At 42.9% G+C, this 20,074-nt stretch overlaps 1 protein-coding gene across 15 annotated transcripts in view; it reads right to left on the bottom strand.

Moving 5' to 3' along the window:
* The window catches only part of SPON2 (spondin 2), a 122,184-nt gene that overhangs the window by 98,742 nt on the left and 3,368 nt on the right, over positions 1-20,074 (bottom strand). The window lies entirely within an intron of this gene.

Here is a 20,074-nt window from a genome sequence, read left to right as displayed (position 1 = left end):
AGTCAGCTGGAAGTCTGTTTGCAAATAAAGTGACAGGGCCTAGTCCTAACTCATAAGAACATGAGAACGGCCATACTGGGTCAGACCAAAGGTCCATCTAGGTCAGCATCCTATCTTCCAACAGTGGCCAATGCCATCTGCCCCAGAGGGAATGAACAGAACAGGTAATCTTAAAGTGATCCAATCTGTGTCGCCCATTCCCAGCTTCTGGCAAACAGAGGCTAGGGACACCATCCCTACCCCTCTTGGCAAATAGCCACTGATGGACCTATTCTCCATGAACTTACCTAGTTCTTTTTTGAATCCTGTTATATTCTTGGCCTTCAACATCCTCTGGGAAGGAGTTCCACAGACTGACTCTGCGTTGTGTGAAAAAATACTTCCTTTTGTTTGTTTTAAACCTGCTGCCTATTAATTTCATTGGGTGACCTCTAGTTCTTGTGTTATGAAAAGGACTAAATAACACTTACTTATTTACTTTCTCCACACCACTCATGATTTTATAGACCTCAATCATACCCCACCTTAGTTGTCTCTTTTCCAAGCTGAAAAGTCCCAATCTTATTAATTTCTCCTCATATGGAAGCCCCTCCATACCCGTAAACATTTTTGTTGCCCTTTTCTGAATATTTTTCAATTCCAATATATCTTTTTTGAGATGGGGTGACCAGATCTGCACGCAGTATTCAAGATGTGGGCATACCATGGATTTATATAGAGGCAACATGATATTTTCTGTCTTATTATCGGTCCCTTTCCTAATGATTCCCAACATTCTGTTTGCTTTTTTGATTGCTGCTGCACATTGAGTGGATGTTTTCAGAGAACAATTCACAATCACTCAAAGATCTCTTTTTTGCATAGTAACAGCTAATTTAGACCCCATCATTTTATATTTATAGTTCGGATTATGTTTTCCGATGTGCATTACTTTGCATTTATCAACATTGAATTTCATCTGCCATTTTGTTGCCCAGTCACCCAGTTTTGTGAGATCTATTTGGATCTCTTCGCAGTCTGCTTGGGACTTAACTATCTTTTTGTATCATCTGCAAATTTTCCCATCTCAACTCAAACAAATGTCCCACTGAAATAAATGGGAAGCAATGTATTTTATTGGATCAGCTTCTGTTGGTGAAAGAGACAAGCTTCTGAGCTCCACAGAGCTCTTCCTCAGGTCTGGGAAAGGTAACCAGAGTGTCACAGCTAAATACAAGGTTGAACAGACTGAGTTAACACAGTCTGCAAGAAGCCATTCAAAATGAAGTGGACAGTTAACATCTCTGCAGTCATAGGACAAAGGAGAGTTAGTGTGTTACAGATTGTTGTCATGAGACATAAAACCAGTGTCTTTACTGAGTTCATGATGTTTGGGATCTAGCAGACTTATGAATTTAATTTCCCAAGCTCATCCTTTGGAGGTGTTGTGCAGGTTTCCTTTGAAGATGAGGACTGATAGGTCCGATATGGAGTGATGGTTTTGTGAAAAGTGTTTGCCCATGGATGATATGGTGCTTGTCTGTTATCATTTTTCTGTGTGAGTTCATGCAAGAGCATAGTCATGGTTTAGCTTCACCCATATGGTTGTTGGTGGCGCATTTGATGTACTGGATGAGGTACACCATGTGTTACAACAGGCATGGGTAAGATCCATGGATCCTGAAAGGTGTGTTGAGACACATATTGATCATCATAGTAGTGGAGATATTGCTGCAGGTTTTGCAGCTGTTATGGCAGGGTCTGGTGCTGTGTTGAGTGGGTGTGTTCTGGTCTGTAGGGCTTGTTTGAAGGCCAGAAGAGGGGGGTTAAGGAAAGATTTCTTTCAGGATGTGGTCCCCTTCAAGTATGGGTTGGAATTGTTTGATACTCCATTTAGGGGTTCCTGTATGGGGTGGTAGGTGACAACTAGGGGTATGCTGTCAGTGGGTTTTTTCCCCTGTATTGAAGCAAGTTCTCTCAGGGTATTTCAATGGTCCATCCATGATGCAATCTACTTCTCTGGTGGAGTGTCCTGTTTGGTGAAAGGCAGTTTTAAATGTGTTAAGGTATATATCCTAGATTTTCTCTTCAGAGCATATTCTGTGGTATCTGAGTGCCGGGCTGTAGATATCATCATTCTTGGTGTTTTGGAGGTGGTTACAGGATTTATGAAGGTAGGTGTAGTGATCCATGGGTTTTTTGTATATGGTAGTCTGTAGGGTTATATTGTTGAAGCTGATCATGGTATCCTGGAAGTTGATGCTTCATGGAGTGTTTCAGAGTTTGATGGATGGGTGGTAGTTGTTGAAGTTATGACGGAAATCATAGAATCATAGAATATCAGGGTTGGAAGGGACCTCAGGAGGTCATCTAGTCCAACCCCCTGCTCAAAGCAGGACCCATCCCCAATTAAATCATCCCAGCCAGGGCTTTGTCAAGCCTGACCTTAAAAAATTCTAAGGAAGGAGATTCCACCACCTCCCTAGGTAATGCATTCCAGTGTTTCACCACCCTCCTAGTGAAAAAGTTTTTCTTAATATCCAACCTAAATCTCCCCCACTGCAATTTGAGACCATTACTCCTTGTTCTCTCATCTGCTACCACTGAGAACAGACTAGAGCCATCCTCTTTGGAACCCCCTTTCAGGTAGTTGAAAGCAGCTATCAAATCCCCCCTCATTCTTCTCTTTCGCAGACTAAACAATCCCAGTTCCCTCAGCCTCTCCTCATAAGTCATGTGTTCCAGTCCCCTAAACATTTTTGTTGCCCTACGCTGGACTCTTTCCAATTTATCCACATCCTTCTTGTAGTATGGGGCCCAAAACTGGACACAGTACTCCAGATGAGGCCTCATCAGTGTCGAATAGAGGGGAACGATCACGTCCCTCGATTTGCTGGCAATGCCCCATCTTATACAGCCCAAAATGCCATTGGCCTTCTTGGCAACAATTGCACACTGTTGACTCATATCCAGCTTCTCGTCCACTTTAACCCCTAGATCCTTTTCTGCAGAACTGCTGCCTAGCCATTCGGTCCCTAGTCTGTAGCAGTGCATTGGATTCTTCCGTCCTAAGTGCAAGACTCTGCACTTGTCCTTGTTGAACCTCATCAGATTTCTTTTGGCCCAATCCTCCAATTTGTCTAGGGCCCTCTGTAACCTATCCCTACCCTCCAGCGTATCTATCTCTCTTCCCAGTTTAGTGTCATCTGCAAACTTGCTGAGGGTGCAATCCACACCATCCTCCAGATCATTTATGAAGATATTGAACAAAACCGGCCCCAGGACCGACCCTTGGGGCACTCCACTTGATACCAGCTGCCAACTAGACATGGAGCCATTGATCACTACCCGTTGAACCCGACAATCTAGCCAGCTTTCTATCCACCTTATAGTCCATTCATCCAGCCCATACTTCTTTAACTTGCTGGCAAGAATACTGTGGGACACAGTGTCAAAAGCTTTGCTAAAGTCAAGGAACAACACATCCGCTGCTTTCCCTTCATCCACAGAACCAGTTATCTCATCATAGAAGGCAATTAGATTAGTCAGGCATGACTTGCCCTTGGTGAATCCATGCTGACTCTTCCTGATCATTTTCCTCTCCTCTAAGTGCTTCAGAATTGATTCCTTGAGGACCTGCTCCATGATTTTTCCAGGGACTGAGGTGAGGTTGACTGGCCTGTAGTTCCCAGGATCCTCCTTCTTTCCTTTTTTAAAGATGGGCACTTTTCCAGGCGTCCGGGACTTCCCCCGATCGCCATGAGTTTTCAAAGATAACGGCCAATGGCTCTGCAATCACATCCGCCAACTCCTTTAGCACTCTCGGATGCAACGCATCCGGCCCCATGGACTTGTGCACATCCAGCTTTTCTAAATAGTCCCGAACCACTTCTTTCTCCACAGAGGGCTGGTCACCTCCTCCCCATGCTGTGCTGCCCAGTGCAGTAGTCTGGGAGCTGACCTTGTTCGTGAAGACAGAGGCAAAAAAAGCATTGAGTACATTAGCTTTTTCCACATCCTCTGTCACTAGGTTGCCTCCCTCATTCAGTAAGGGGCCCACACTTTCCTTGACTTTCTTCTTGTCGCTCACATACCTGAAGAAACTCTTCTTGTTACTCTTAACAATCTGTGAGGGTACTTAAGTTGGCTGTCTAGAGGATGAAAATGTCACTGTATCTCAGGTATATCACTAGTTTTGTATTGCATTTTTCCAGAAATTATTCCTCAAGGAAACCCATAAAGAGGTTGTCATATTTATTTTGAATGGTTTCTTGCAAAATGTGTTACTTAACAATCTGTTCCACCTTGTATTTAGCTGTGACACTGATTAGCTTTCCCGGACCTGAAGAAAAGCTTTGTGGAGGTCAAAAGCTTGTCTCTTTCACCACCCTAATAAAAGATTATCCCACTCACCTTGTCTCTTTCATATCATGGGACCAACACAGCTACAACAAACACTGCTCAAAAAAGATGAGCTGAAGAGACAATGGGAGGGCTTTTCAAAAGCACGTAAGAGTACCAGTGACAATGAAGGTCCCTTTGGAAACCTGTGATCCCAAGTCAGTTAAGCACATTGAAAATCTTTTCCATTTTTTCAGATCTAGATTGGATTAAATTTCAGGCTAGAATTCAAAGTTAGAGGCCAAGAATGAACCAGGTGTAGGGCTCAGGCTTCCATTCAATTGCACTGAAATCTTTCAAACTGTACTTGTAAAAATTTGGCTCAAAGTGACAGAAATCATGTGAGATCAGATGTTTTGGCACTATTTTAGCCTTTTGGGGAGGAGGCTATTTTTCTGGTTCTGAGCGTGTGATGGAACCAAAATAATAGGGACAGGTTGTTGGTTTTTTCGGCGGGGGCAGTGGGGAAATGAACCAGGGGTTCAAATCCAGACCTCCCTGAAAACTGATAGATTTAATAAGATTCAAGGTACTGACCCATCTCAAGTGAATAATGATTGCAGAGTCAGGTGCAAACATTATAGAAGTTCTATCCCAAAATTTTAACATTACTTGTGCCTGAGAAAGGAATGAGTAGGAACTCTGGGATTTGGCCCTCGAAGTTCATTAATAAACACTTCTAAGAGGTATTTGTACTTAAAATACAGGAAAAGGAAAATAATGCATAAGTGCACTAACCTCTTTTTGAAAATCCTGAATACATATCCGGTGCACGAATCAATAATTCAGCACAACAATAATCAAACTTGTCAGCAAGTTAAAGAAGTACGGGCTGGATGAATGCACTATAAGGTGGGTAGAAAGTTGGCTAGATTGTCGGGCTCAACGGGTAGTGATCAATGGCTCCATGTCTAGTTGGCAGCCGGTGTCAAGTGGAGTGCCCCAGGGGTCGGTCCTGGGGCCGGTTTTGTTCAATATCTTCATAAATGATCTGGAGGATGGTGTGGATTGCACTCTCAGCAAATTTGCGGATGATACTAAACTGGGAGGAGTGGTAGATATGCTGGAGGGCAGGGATAGGATACAGAGGGACCTAGACAAATTGGAGGATTGGGCCAAAAGAAATCTGATGAGGTTCAATAAGGATAAGTGCAGGGTCCTGCACTTAGGACGGAAGAACCCAATGCACAGCTACAGACTAGGGACCGAATGGCTAGGCAGCAGTTCTGCGGAAAAGGACCTAGGGGTGAGAGTGGACGAGAAGCTGGATATGAGTCAGCAGTGTGCCCTTGTTACCAAGAAGGCCAATGGCTTTTTGGGATGTATAAGTAGGGGCATAGCGAGCAGATCGAGGGACGTGATCGTCCCCCTCTATTCGACATTGGTGAGGCCTCATCTGGAGTACTGTGTCCAGTTTTGGGCCCCACACTACAAGAAGGATGTGGATAAATTGGAAAGAGTCCAGCGAAGGGCAACAAAAATGATTAGGGGTCTGGAACACATGACTTATGAGGAGAGGCTGAGGGAACTGGGATTGTTTAGTCTGCGGAAGAGAAGAATGAGGGGGGATTTGATAGCTGCTTTCAACTACCTGAGAGGTGGTTCCAGAGAGGATGGTTCTAGACTATTCTCAGTGGTGGAAGAGGACCATAATGATCATAATGGTCCCTTCTGACCTAAATATCTATGAATCTATGACAGGACAAGGAGTAATGGTCTCAAGTTGCAGTGGGGGAGGTTTAGGTTGGATATTAGGAAAAACTTTTTCACTAGGAGGGTGGTGAAACACTGGAATGCGTTGCCTAGGGAGGTGGTGGAATCTCCTTCCTTAGAAGTTTTTAAGGTCAGGCTTGACAAAGCCCTGGCTGGGATGATTTAATTGGGGATGGGTCCTGCTTTTGAGCAGGGGTTTGGACTAGATGACCTCCTGAGGTCCCTTCCAACCCTGATATTCTATGATTCTATGATTCTATGAAAGAAAGGTAACAACAAGAAGAGTTGCAGGGGTAGAGGCACAGAACCTAGCCATGCAAGACTTTGCTCACTTTTATCATTGCCACATAACACACACAGTTAAACAACTGAGCTACAGCCTTGGAAAAAAATGCCATTTCTTTTGGAACTAAACTTAAAGAGCAAAACAAAAACATCATGACTTTAGTAGCTAATCCCTATTCAGCCTGGATCTTTCCCTTCGTTCTGTTAAATGGGATTGAGTTCTCTAGTTCTGGTTAAGATATTTAGCTATTTTCCACAAGACAGCTTACCGTCTCATATTTTTTAATTTTGCCTGTCATCGGCACTTTTTTCTTGTTAACGTCAACTTTTGTATTTAAATAGGAAAATATATTGTCAAATTAATCCAAAAAAACAGAACTCCATGAATCACAAAACTGCTATAAATATTAGATCATGATTTACTCTCCAAACAGACTTCAGCCTTATTAAACAGAAGCCATAAATTAGCTCTTCAAATACAAAAAGAAAGTTGTTCTTCACATAAAATTGAAGCCTGATCAGGACTACTGCCTTACACCTAACCCAGATGATTTTAATTAGCAGCGCTACTGAAAGACAGGTCACTTCTTCAGTCATTCCTTTAAATCCAGCATGCCCTCTGGACGGATTAGCTGAATGAAGTAGTTCTTAGGAGGGGGAGATTGGCGCATGATTATTTTCCCCTTTCTTAGTAAGGCTGCCATCCAATGCCCACTCAAATCTTTGAGAGTCTTTCCATGGGCTCTGGGTCAGTCCCTAAATCAGTGGCACCGATCAGTGGGCTGTGTTTATCTGAAAGGAAGTGGTTCCTAGCAATAGAAGTTGCACATTATATCAGCTCAGGAAAAGCCCTGGAGTTCAGGGGTGCACAGTTCACAGGCACCAACAGACGTAAAAGAAGGAAGAGATCCCTCCCTCGCATGTGCAGTCATCGATCAGCACTTAGCTATCCTGTCCTATGTGCTTATACAGTCCCCATTACCATTGTATCTGAGCAACTCACAATCTTGGAGTGTACTTATAATACTCCTGTGAGGTAGATAAGTTACCCCATTGCCAAATGGGGACAAAGGAAGAAAGAGACGAAAGGCCAGATTTTTAAGATGTAACAAGGCACCTAAAGATGCATCTAGGCACCCAGTGGAATTTTCAGGCATTAGGGGTCTAGCTGCATCTTTAGATGCCAAGATACCTTTAAAAAGCTGTTTGTTGATCATTTGCTCAAAGGTCACATGCAGAGTCAGTGGCAGAGCTGGGAATCCCAAGTACCAGGCTAGCACCCTGACCACTGATCCATCCTCCCTCCTCTGGCAAAAGGAACCTTAAAAACCAATACTTTGGCTTGAGTGGAACCCTAGGAAGCCTGAACAATGGAGAGGGATTAACTCACAAAATGTTCTAAATCTGCAGATGGTAAGGAACAGAACCAGTCTGGTATTCTCTCTCCACCCTAGGACTTGTGACCACCCCTGAAAAACTACCGTGAGTGGAACTGGGGAGCAGCTGCTGTACACAACAGGCACTTCTCAAGATTCCCATGGATGCTCTCCTCCCCTTCTCCCCAAAAATCCATGCAGGAATTAATGATGCTAAAAGCAATACTAATTCCTAAAAAAATCCTCTCCCCTGCTCCTGGTTCTCAGACGCAGGGGATGTGGTCATCACAGCACCACCTTGGGATGGAAGGCCTACAAACCAGTGCCCTGAGGTAGTCATTAGGACAGTCCTATAGATACTGGTAAACTGCATAGCATGGGGGAAATGGTCACAAGGCTGATAACCCCTCACTCCAAGGGGATCTCTACAGAGAGCCATCATGCCAGTACCACAGATACTTTCATTTAGTTTTTCCACTCCCAGGAAGGTCACGTAGGTCCTGTAGTCCATCTCACCCTTGCTACAAAAGTATCTCAGTGGTTTGAGCATTGGCCTGCTAAACTCAGGGTTGTGAGTTCTGTGATTTATTCCAATATACTGTCTAGGACTTTGTATAGTCTACTTTTAAATGGCTCAAGCAGAAGGAATATATTGTTTATATTATCATTAAGTAAATGTTCCCAGTATTCAGCTACATTTTCCTCTGTTTAATTTTATTACTCCTATTTCCATTACTGCCTTTTACCAACCTAATTCTTGGTGCATACTTGTCAACTATTGTGTCCTCCCACCATTTAGCCAAGTGTTTTTAGGCTGAGTGTACATCAGCCAAACCCAAGATAAGGCTGGATTGAGCAGCCTTTCAAGCATTACTTCCTGGGACCGGCAACTATCTGAAAGGGGTTTCTTTTGTGAAAGAGGCTTTTGTTTAAAACTTTTTAAAGAGACAACAGATGTTGAACCAGCATGCTTATTTTGAGGACTTCACCCCATAGTGCTTGAATAAATAATTTTTTTTTAAATGAACTCACAAGTGGCGTTTTGGAGATGGTGCCTGATGACACCCAACCCACAAAGAGACTGTGTAATTAAATACAAAGTTTATTTGTGTATTGAACGTGCTAGACGTGGTATTCAAATGTGTGATCACATGTTTCCATCAGCTGCTGGGTCTCTTCATTATGCTGAGTGCAGGCAGGTTAAATTCACTCAGTCAAAATGGTGACCTTTAGGATACAGAATGCCAGCCATGTCCAGCATTTATCATTTTAATAAATGGAATGGATCATGGCCCAAATATTAAAAAATGTTAAATTAATAAATAGTTATGGAGCTAAAGCTATATGTAGGCATCCAGATACTGTCAAAGTGGATTGATTTTCCAAGATGCTGAGCACTTGCAACTCCCATGCACCTCTGAAATTCCAGGCACCTTTATTTAGATGCACAGCTTTAGACAACCAAGAGTGAAAATTTTGATCTAATCATCCATTCCTGTAGAGTATTGGCAATTAATTGATCTTTAACTATTCATGGTAAATAGGCCCAATGGCCTGGGATGGAATATTAGATGGGGTGGGATCTGAGTTACTACAGAGAATTCTTTCCTGGGTATCTGGCTGGTGAATCTTGCAGATATGCTCAGGGTTCAGTTGATCGCCATATTTGGGGTCGGGAAGGAATTTTCCTCCAGGGCAGATTGGAAGAGGCCTTGGGGTTTTTTCGCCTTCCTCTGTAGCATGGGGCACGGGTCACTTGCTGGAGGATTCTCTGCACCTTGAAGTCTTTAAACCATGATTTGAGGACTTCTATAGCTCAGACATAGGTGAGAGGTTTATTGCAGGAGTGGGTGGGTGAGATTCTGTGGCCTGCATTGTGCAGGAGGCCAGGCTAGATGATCATAATGGTCCCTTCTGACCTTAATATCTATGAGTTTATGAGTCTTTGAATATGGAACAGTGACATAGATCAGTCTCTGGCAGTACCACAGTCGTTGCAAATCTAGTCTTGATCTGCAACCAGTCTGACAATGCAGTTATACAGTTGTCCTATTCTCAGATTCAGGGTTCAATTTTCAAAAGTCCCATTTTCAATAGAGACAGGCATTTAGGAGTTTCAGTCCCATTGTGTTATAATGTGACTTGGGCTCTTAAGTGCCTAAGTCTGTTTTGAAAATGGGATTTAAGCACTCCCAAAAGCACATAAGAGCCTAGGTGGTTGTGAAAATTTTACTCCAAAACTCTATTCAGTTGTTAGGGCTAGTGTTGTGTTACATGGTTCCGAGGGACATCTTGTGAATTGTAGAGTTGGGGGAGATTGACTGTACAGTTATAATTTTTGCCATTTTTTCCCAACTGACTTTTTGTATCCTTTACCATAACAAACCAGTCTCCTAGTTATAATACTACCACTCTTAGAAACTAAGGATAATATCTCGCATGCAGATGTCATAACACAATCCCACAGTTAAAGATAAACCAGTTTAATGCATTAATGATTTAAATTACAGCATAGTAGCCTAACATCAGATTCTAAACACTGAGATACCATCTACTATATACTGTGGAGTTCAGGGCCTGATCTAATTCCCATTGAAATGAATGGAAAGTTGGTTTCAATAGGAGTTGGATCAGGCCGTAACTGAATAAGCCAGCATACATCTTCTTTATATAGATGCAGTTGTTTTAGCCATTGTTGATTAGAGGATTGTACTACACATCATTTACTAAGGTAATTAGGCAATTTAATTGCTTCCAGTAACTGAAATCATCATCATAAGCCTGATCAGAACTAGTTCTTAGCATTAAATTGTAGACCATTTGGTCCCGATTTTTAAGCTAGCTCTCAATCTAGCTTCTGATATTGCCAGCACAATTTTCTGCCTGTAATGAAACGTGGGTGTAAAATTTCTGGTGCAATTATTTACATCCCAAATTGCATGCACTGAGATGTTCAGCAGTTTGATTTGCAGATGCAAATTGACACCTGTAGTCCTGATTCCATGTCTCTTAATCTAAGCACGAGACCATACTTTGTAACCTACAAGGAACATTGTCAAGGAGATGGTAATGGTCTTTTTGTTAGAAGACACTATTCCTTCTCTTCTCAAAGCAGTGAAGCATCTTAAAAAGCTAAATCTGGATTTCAAGGACCAGGGTGCAAGTAACACTGTAATTTCTCCAGCCAAAATGAAGGCTGTGGAAGTCTTTCCACTGATATTAATGAGAGTTGGAGCAATCCAGAAGTACAACACATATCCATACGCCACGAATGACAAGGAGGCTAGAAGATTTTGAGACTTAAAGAAAGACGTGCTTGACGATGCTATGGAACCAATTGCTGAATGAACTGAAGTCTGTACCAGACAATGTTTCTATGAAACGTCTCTCTTCTTTTGGACTACAGTATGCTTTCTGATTCAGGACCCATCCTTTAGAAATGTTGATTTGTGTGTCCTGTATGTTTTGCTGGCATTTTTCTTGCAACTCTGTTCAGAAACAATGATCCGAATATTCTCTCTTTTTAAAAACTTTTGATTCTCTGTTTAAAATGACTCCTGCTTTGGAAGCCATTGCTGGCTTGGAATCTGTACTTCTTGTGAAATGATGTATTGCTATTTTTGTTCCTTATTTCCTTCTGTGCTGGAGGATTTGTTTATGTACGATGATTTGTTCCTGGTCACTGGATGGGGATTTAGTCTATTGAAGGAATATTTTCTGGAGTTGAGTGATATTGGGAAAGGATGGTCGTTTAGCCATACCATGCTCCAGATTTTGAGCTTCTGCTTTTTACATAACTGACAGCTTTTTCAAATCTAGCTGTTGTTGATAAGTGTACTATAATGTTTTACGATGTATCTTTGCTCTGCCTGGTTCCCTTACGATATTAATCTTTTATGTGCTTCCCCTTGTGTCCTTGCTGACCAGGACATTGACAAAAAGGTAAGTGGGTCTTCTGTAATACTTTATTGATTTATAGTTAGTGAGCAAAAGGATTATATTCTTATAATTGAAGGCTCTGTTTTGAGTCTGATACTTACATACAAACTAGCAATTTACACAAGCTGAGGATCTGCTCCATGCTGCTTTTGAAGTATATGCATTGAAGATTATGTTTATTCACTACTTGACCACATAGTGCATGCATTTAAAACTTATAATTTCACACAAATAAAAAAATGTGGCTATGGAGAAAAATATTCTAAAGCAGATAGAGTAGTTTTAAAAACAGCAGCTTGGAGCTTTAAAACTACGTAATTACCCCTTAGCTGTAGCAAAAGTTAAAGAAAGTAAAAGGTCTGGATGAAACTGGATGAAAAGGTGTTGCATCATGGATTCACCGTGAGTAATAGTAACATTAAAAAATATCAGTATCTCTCTTCAATTTAACCAAACACCAAATACCTAAAATCAGAGGTTAGGACTTGTGAACAGCCCTTGAAAAGTCAAAATACATAAAATTATCCTCTTCAGAAAACAAAGAATAATAATAGACCCATGCACTTGACCAGGTGTTTTTTAGAAGCATCATTTAACTCTATGGTGTCCTTGGTAAAGTTAGCTAATATAATCAAGCAGAATACCGAATATATCCTCTGTGCAGTCCAAAATTTGATCTAGCAGGAGCATAGATAAGATGATCTAATGCATCTTTTCCCCTCTCTAAATACAATCATTATTATGTGACTATAATATAGATATATACACATACACACACATTTTATTCTGTAAAGGAACTAATGTTTGGCCAATTTTTCAATAGCACATATCAGTAAAATCCCAAACATATCAAACTGTGAGCTGAAGTGGGTAGTGACTGAAAGATAAGGCATTCAGAGCATGTAAAATTACCTAAACAAAAATGTTATGTATGGCTCTAAGTAATGTTATTCTTTTTTTCCTAACCCTTAAATAGAGTCACTAAATGATACTTCCAAATTTAGTTATATTTACAAATGGACTAAAGTGCACAGTTACAGAGGGACACTGGCTAGAAATGAGGCGAGAAGCGCATAATTTAAACTCATATTGGTGCCAGCACAGACCAAATTAACTCAGTGTTCAAAGTTTATTACTGGGGTATTTTTGGTCAAGGGGAATTCTCTTCTTTCCCTAAGAGACAAGTCCAGAGAAAGAAAAGGAGTACTTGTGGCACCTTAGAGACTAACCAATTTATTTGAGCATGAGCTTTCGTGAGCTACAGCTCACTTCATCGGATGCATACCGTGGAAACTGCAGCAGACTTTATATACACACAGAGAATATGAAACAATACCTCCTCCCACCCCACTGTCCTGCTGGTAATAGCTTATCTAAAGTGATCATCAAGTTGGGCCATTTCCAGCACAAATCCAGGTTTTCTCGCCCTCCACCCCCCCACACAAATTCACTCTCCTGCTGGTGATAGCCCATCCAAAGTGACAACTCTCCACACAATGTGCATGACAATCAAGTTGGGCCATTTCCTGCACAAATCCAGGCTCTCCCACCCCCTCCCAAAAACCACACACACGTTTGTGTGTGTGGTTTCTGGGAGGGGGGTGGGGGGGCGAGAGAACCCGGACCCGTGCAGGAAATGGCCCAACCGGACTGCCATGCACACCGCGCGGAGAGCCGCCACCCCAGATGGGCCATCACCAGCAGGAGAGCGAATCCGCGTGGGGGGGGGTGGAGGGCGAGAAAACCTGGACCCGCGCCGGAAATGGCCCAACTTTTTGTATGTGAAAAACGACCTTACTGTTTTTCCTACTTATTTAGGTGTGCATGGGACTTTAAACACATACAGCAAACAACAATGAGGTCACACTCCTTAGCATCCACATAAAGGCCTGAACATGAAAATTCTGCACAGAGAATGGCTGGACTTCTATATAAGACAGATAACATATAATGGCAACTGACCACAGAGATAGGGATTGTTCACAGGAAATAAGGTGAAGGGAAGACAGTTCAATATGTGGGATTTATGCATCTCCTCATTTAGCCATCGTAATCCTGAAATCCACGCCTATTAAAAAGCTTATTTCCCAGGGTCTCAGAACTGGTGTTTTTTAACCCAAGGCAGGCAGGATAAATGCCTCTGTTGGGGGTGGAGGGGGAAATCAAGAGAGCAATGGTCATTGGGTTTGGAGCTGGTTAATCTAAGCAAGCTCTGGCGCCCTCACGGGTCCCAGGTGGGCTCGATGCTACCTGGTCTGACTCAGCTAGGCTTGGCCCAGCATGGTACAGCCAAGCTCAGCTATGTTCAACCCAAAAAGAAAAGTTTCAGAGTGGCAGCCGTGTTGGTCTGTATTCGCAGGGGGAGGGGGAGTGCTTGTGGCACCTTGGAGACTAGCCAGTTTGTTTGAGCGTGGGCTTTCGTGGGCTGCGGCTCGCTTCGTCGGATGCGTGCCGTGGAGGCTGCGGCAGACTTTGTATGCACACGGAGAGTGTGGGGCGGTGCCTCCTCCCACCCCACTGTCCTGCTGGTGGTGGCTTGTCTGGAGTGATCATCGGGTTGGGCCATTTCCGGCGCAGGTCCAGGTTTTCTCGCCCTCCACCCCCCCACGCGGATTCGCTCTCCTGCTGGTGATGGCCCATCCGGGGTGGCGGCTCTCCGTGCGGTGTGCATGGCAGTCCGGTTGGGCCATTTCCTGCACAGGTCTGGGTTCTCTCGCCCCCCCACCCCCCTCCCAGAAACCACACACACAAATGTGTGTGTGGTTTTTGGGAAGGGGGGGGGGCTGGGAGAGCCTGGATTTGTGCAGGAAATGGCCCAACTTGATTGTCATGCACATTGTGTGGAGAGTTGTCACTTTGGATGGGCTATCACCAGCAGGAGAGTGAATTTGTGTGGGGGGGTGGAGGGCGAGAAAACCTAGATTTGTGCTGGAAATGGCCCAACTTGATGATCACTTTAGATAAGCTATTACCAGCAGGACAGTGGGGTGGGAGGAGGTATTGTTTCATATTCTCTGTGTGTATATAAAGTCTGCTGCAGTTTCCACGGTATGCATCCGATGAAGTGAGCTGTAGCTCACGAAAGCTCATGCTCAAATAAATTGGTTAGTCTCTAAGGTGCCACAAGTACTCCTTTTCTTTTTGCGAATACAGACTAACACGGCTGTTACTCTGAAAAAAGTCCAGAGAAAGTGTTTTTTAATAACATCCTCCAATTCTGGCATTCAAGCCTTCTGCAAGCAGTCAGGACAAGTCATCCTTTCTTTTAAAAATGCTAGGAAATAAATATGCAGCTGAGTTTTGCTGGGACAGTGATTTTCAAGATAGTTTGTATGGACCTCTCAGTTTTTAAAAACAATTTAAAAAAAGAATTAGTAGGTGTGCCCTGAAATATATGGTTCTTGCTAGAGGTTACTTAGAACCTCTTAGCACTGACCCCTTAACAAAAGCATCTTAAGATATGAAAAAGTTCATAATGAGATTGTCAGTTTTTATAACTAAAATCAGGAGGAGCATTTTCTAAAGATTGTCATTCTGCAGTCAGTTGTCCTATTATTCTCCAAAGAGTTCTCTCACCCTGGGATTTCCAGGGAGCTTTCTAACATCTAAGTACTTTGCTGTATAGTATCTGTCACATTGCATCCATCCCCTGTATCTGAGCAGAGAACCATTGTACAACTGTAGAATCTGAAAAGACATGCCAAGTAGTAAGTAACCTCAAGAAAATCAGATGGATGATCATGATTTATAGAAAATTAAAAAATTATTTTTGGCAGAAGCATACTGAAGCCTGTGTAAAACTGATCTGGGCAGGGGAATGATGAGTTCAGAAAGTAACATCAATCCACAGAATCACGTTTGGATTAAGACAAGCTACTGGCTTAGCAAGATTTTGATTTAAAAAAAAAAACCAGCAAGGAAGTATTGTAGATATTGCTAGATTCCATTGAGAGGTGCATCTGCAGCACACATGGGCATACCCAGCATGGGTGGTGGTATGGGCTAGCTGTCCAACTACAACCTACATACTCGACCATAACCTATGCCGCTGCCTATACTGTCATAGCTACACTGCTACTTTTAGCACGCTAGCTCCATCAAAGCTACACATGCTGCCCTCACCCCTCCTGACTGCAGTTTAGTGTGTTTAGAATCGCATCATTTCTATGAAGATGCTTATAGAATTCAAGCCAAACAAACAAGTGAGAACCAATAAGGTAAATCTACAGGGCTGTGTCTAGTTTTCATTTCTCGGTCTTTGCTTGGGAGGAAAATTCCCTACCAAATGACCTTTGGGCTCCAAAGCAGCATAGTTAGCTTAACTTTTCATGTCATGGTGCTAGTATTTAAGGGCTAAAACAGGATTCACAAGCAGAATGCCTGGGTTCTTTTCCAAAGGCAGTATGTGCCCTTGGGAAAGTCACTTAGGCCAAAATATTAAATCTCAGGAGTCTAATGCTAGGGCCCTAAATCCATATTTTGGGGGAATAAATAAGGGTCCTGCATTTTTCAGAGGTGCTGAGCACCCACACCTCCCACTGAAGCAACTGATGGTCTCGTTGATAAACTCTGCTGGAGTTGTGGATGCTCAGAATCTCTAAAAATAAAGAACCCTTATTTAGGTGTCTGACTTTAGACTCCCAATGGCTGACTTTCTCTGTGCCTCTATTTGTATCTATAAAATGGAAATAAAAATTTTAAAACTAAGTGAAGATCCGATATTATATAAGAGATGAATGTTAAGGATCTAAACCTGAAAAAAGGAGTGGGAGATTAAGACTTTTAACTCTGCCCTGTAGCGACACTAGAAGAGGAAAATGTATAAGAGACGGGGGAAGCTAATGTGCCTTTAAAAAGAAGTTATCTATCAGGGACCACAAACACTAACATTTCTTGATCATAATTGTATGATTATTGCACAGTGTCACTACAGGGCAGAGTTAAGGTTGTCTGGGTGCCTTAAATGAAATTCTGACCACATGGAAGTCAATGACAGTTTTGCCATTCAGTGCGGTCAGGATTTCACCCATACATACTTTAACATGTTTGGATTTTTTAAAAATGCAAATGTAACTCTGAATATCCTGGCTTTGTAATACTCAGTTTGGGTATACTTACAACATCCCTGTAATTTCTTTAATCTGAAGTTACTGATTTGGACTCTAAAAATTAATTCCATTTTTTCTCTTGGATATGTATGGATATAAATTACTTGATCCTGAGCTCTTAGAAACTTGTTGATTAAATGTAATCTATTTCATTTCCACATTAAAATGTAGCGTGTGTGAAACTTTGCTGTCTGGTTAACAGCTATTGGTCTCTTGTTTCCGGGTTTGTTTTTGTCACTATATTTCCTATATTTAGAGTTGCATGTGTTTTCTTTCAACAGTTCTCTAGATCTCATTTTGCAGACTGTTTTCACCAAGATCATGAATAATTAGGTATACGATAGTGGTTTTGTAACCTGTAATCAGAACTGAAAATCGTAATGATGTTGTTTGCACAATTATAGTTTAAGATTGTATCAGTCTTTCCATTTTAAGCCTCTACTTTTAAGAACTGATACCTGGGACACTGGTTTTACATTGGTGCCAAATATTTTTGCACGTTTTCAACAAGAAAGAATATTTAATTTTTAAAGTTGAAACAGTTACATGATCTCAGAAAAAAAAAAACAAAAAAAACCCTCTCTCCTGTAACAAAAAATTTTCCCTGATTTTACACCTCGTACTGCACTAATCATACTTCAGTCAAGGAAGGTTAGATGGGATTCCCTGCAAAGCCCTGTAGTGCTGGTCCTATAGGAGATTAAGGGATTAACTAGAGAGTGACTGAAAGTACTTCCTTTCCCCAGGAGCATATTGTGTTGCCTCCGAATAGCTCCAAGGTTTTTCCTGCCCTGAGGAACAAAAGAATCAAACCTAGATCTTTCATGTTGAAGAGCATTAATGATAGAACCACTATCTCACATACACTGTCATCTGAAATGTTGTAGACCTTGGGCCAGATTCATACGAGGGTCTTCTTCTAGCAGAGCTTCTGGCAGAAGACCCCAGTAGCAGGAAGCCCTCCAGGTGAGGTGGTTGCATAGGTGAAACTAAGCAAAAACTTCCATCTGCGGGAGCTGGAGTGCTAAGGGGATGGCAAGGCCTGAAAAAAAAACTTGGTAGGGTGTCCAAGAGATGTGCTGATGCAGGGCTACCCCTCAACATCTTCCACTTGTGGGAGATCTATGCAACCTGGTTTGTAAATCAAAGTTGCTCTCCCAACAAACCATCAACCAGAAAATGTTGCAAGCAACACTGTCTGCCTTCTCCTGTTCCTTCTATGCCTTTAGCAGGATAGAACCACAGTATAATTTCACTAAAAGTAAGCCCCCCAAACTCCCAAGCCTTCTGTCATTTGCCTAGTAGGCTTATTCAAATTCAGCCCATAAGAAGCAAGGCCACAAAGACCAGCTTCTACCCATTCAGCTAACCCTCTCCCTCTGCAATGCTGCTGGTTTTGCTGATCTCACTACTTAGCCTTCAGTATTCTTGACCTTTCAGATGTTTGCTCTGCTCTGTTTTAGGTCATTCTAATTAGGTTAAAGTATCCAAAAGTTAAAATGGTTGGTAGGGCACCAGCCTGGGGCTCGGGAGGCAGAGTTTCAATTTCCTGCTCCACCCCAGACTTCCTATAAATTGGGGACAATAGCACTGTCCTACCTCACCAGGGCATTGTGAGGATTAAATACATTAGATTCTGAGACTCTCAAATAATGTAGTAACAGGGGCCATATAAGTGTGATAGATATAAATCTCATCCAAAGCTTCATCCAAACTGCATGAGCCCCTTGGGTTTGTAAAATTAGGCAGAAACCTGGTGAGAATAGGCTTTCTCCTGAGATTTCCAGCATTTTTACTTCCGGTACCAGATGGAAATACAGCAAGACAGACTCTTGATATTTTGGCACTTCCAATTCTGGTCCTGCCTGGACAGGGAGTATGAGAGTTATTGTTTTTTCCAATCAATGTGACCATCTCTCCCCACCACTTTAATGAAATACTTGGTTTATAAAGCCCATATGCTTTTTATAAAGGAAGTAATGATGCTGCTATGTAACATGTGAGTTTGCCCAGGGAGAGAGAAATATCATGATGTCAATTTTTATGCACATTCCCACTGAATGCAATGACAGTAAAAGCACAAATCAATCAATAGCAGAATACTGCATAACCTTCTATGGATTTTCTGCAACTCTCTGTGTAGCATCACTGAAGTTAATATATAGGGAACATCTTCTGTGTTTGAACTAGATACCTTAGAACTAGGTTCTATAGAAATGCAGACACACAGAATGGGAATGGGAGTTGCAAGTAGTGTATAGCCCTCAAGCTGTAACATGACTTAATGTAACTGATCAGTTAGAGCACTAATAAAGATGACAGATAGATGTAGATGCAATGGGCCATATGTAAGCGGGGGAATAGTCCTGCTATTGTGGGGAATTTTCCTGGCTTCTGTACTACCCCGGTGAAGTGGGCGAGCAAAAGGACCTGAGTCCTCGCTCCCACTTCCTTTACCCAGTGGCCTCCCTGCCCTTGAGGACTCCCCTTCCACTCTCCTGTCTGGCAGAGTCCTTGTAACCCCAACAAGGCTGGGCCCAGGATTCCTGGGGGGCTCAACCCCCAACCCTGCTGTGGTCACCTAGGACAGGGGCTAGGGTGTCCCCACTCCGGGGTACTCTCTCTGCACTGGGCACTTCTCTGACCCACTGACCATTACATACAAGTTAAAGCAAATGCAAGTTATTTAATCAACAATTAATTTTAAAAAGAATAAGGAAAAATGGGAAAGGTTAAAGGAAACATCACCCCGCTCTGTGGCAGGGAACATCACAAGCAGTGTCTCTGGAACGTCCGGGCCATTCACAGTCTGTTCCTTGTAAGTCCCCGGCCTTCTTCTCAGGCCCTGGCTGTGCTGTAGAGATGCTGTGGGTTGGACACTTGCTCTGGTGGTGGCCACACGCTCTCAGGCTCTAAGTGGTAGGACCCTTCTTTCCAGTATCGCCCCCGTCCTGTTGCGGTTATGATCCAAGCCTGGCCTGCAAAGCCCCTTGGCTGAGGCATCTCCCTGTGCTGGGCCCGCTGCCCAGGGTCCCCCTCGCTCTCCCCAGCTGCTCACTGCACCCAGCTCCAGACTGCTCCAGCCCCAGCTCCACCACTCGGTCTCTGCACTGCTGCTACTGCTCTGCCTCCAGCTCCCGGGGCTGCTTCTCTGGCCCCTCTGGCTCTGGTTGCTGCAGCTCTGCTCCCAGGACAGGTCTGCTCTGCAGGCTGCTTCTGTGACTCGGCTCCCAGCACTGACCTGCTTCCTGGTTGCTGCAGCTCTGCTCCCAG

This window comes from Lepidochelys kempii, chromosome 4, assembly GCF_965140265.1.
Source record: "Lepidochelys kempii isolate rLepKem1 chromosome 4, rLepKem1.hap2, whole genome shotgun sequence".
Classification (NCBI taxonomy): domain Eukaryota; kingdom Metazoa; phylum Chordata; order Testudines; family Cheloniidae; genus Lepidochelys; species Lepidochelys kempii.
Note: the sequence above shows the minus strand (reverse complement) of the source record. Positions and strands in the feature narration are given on the sequence as shown.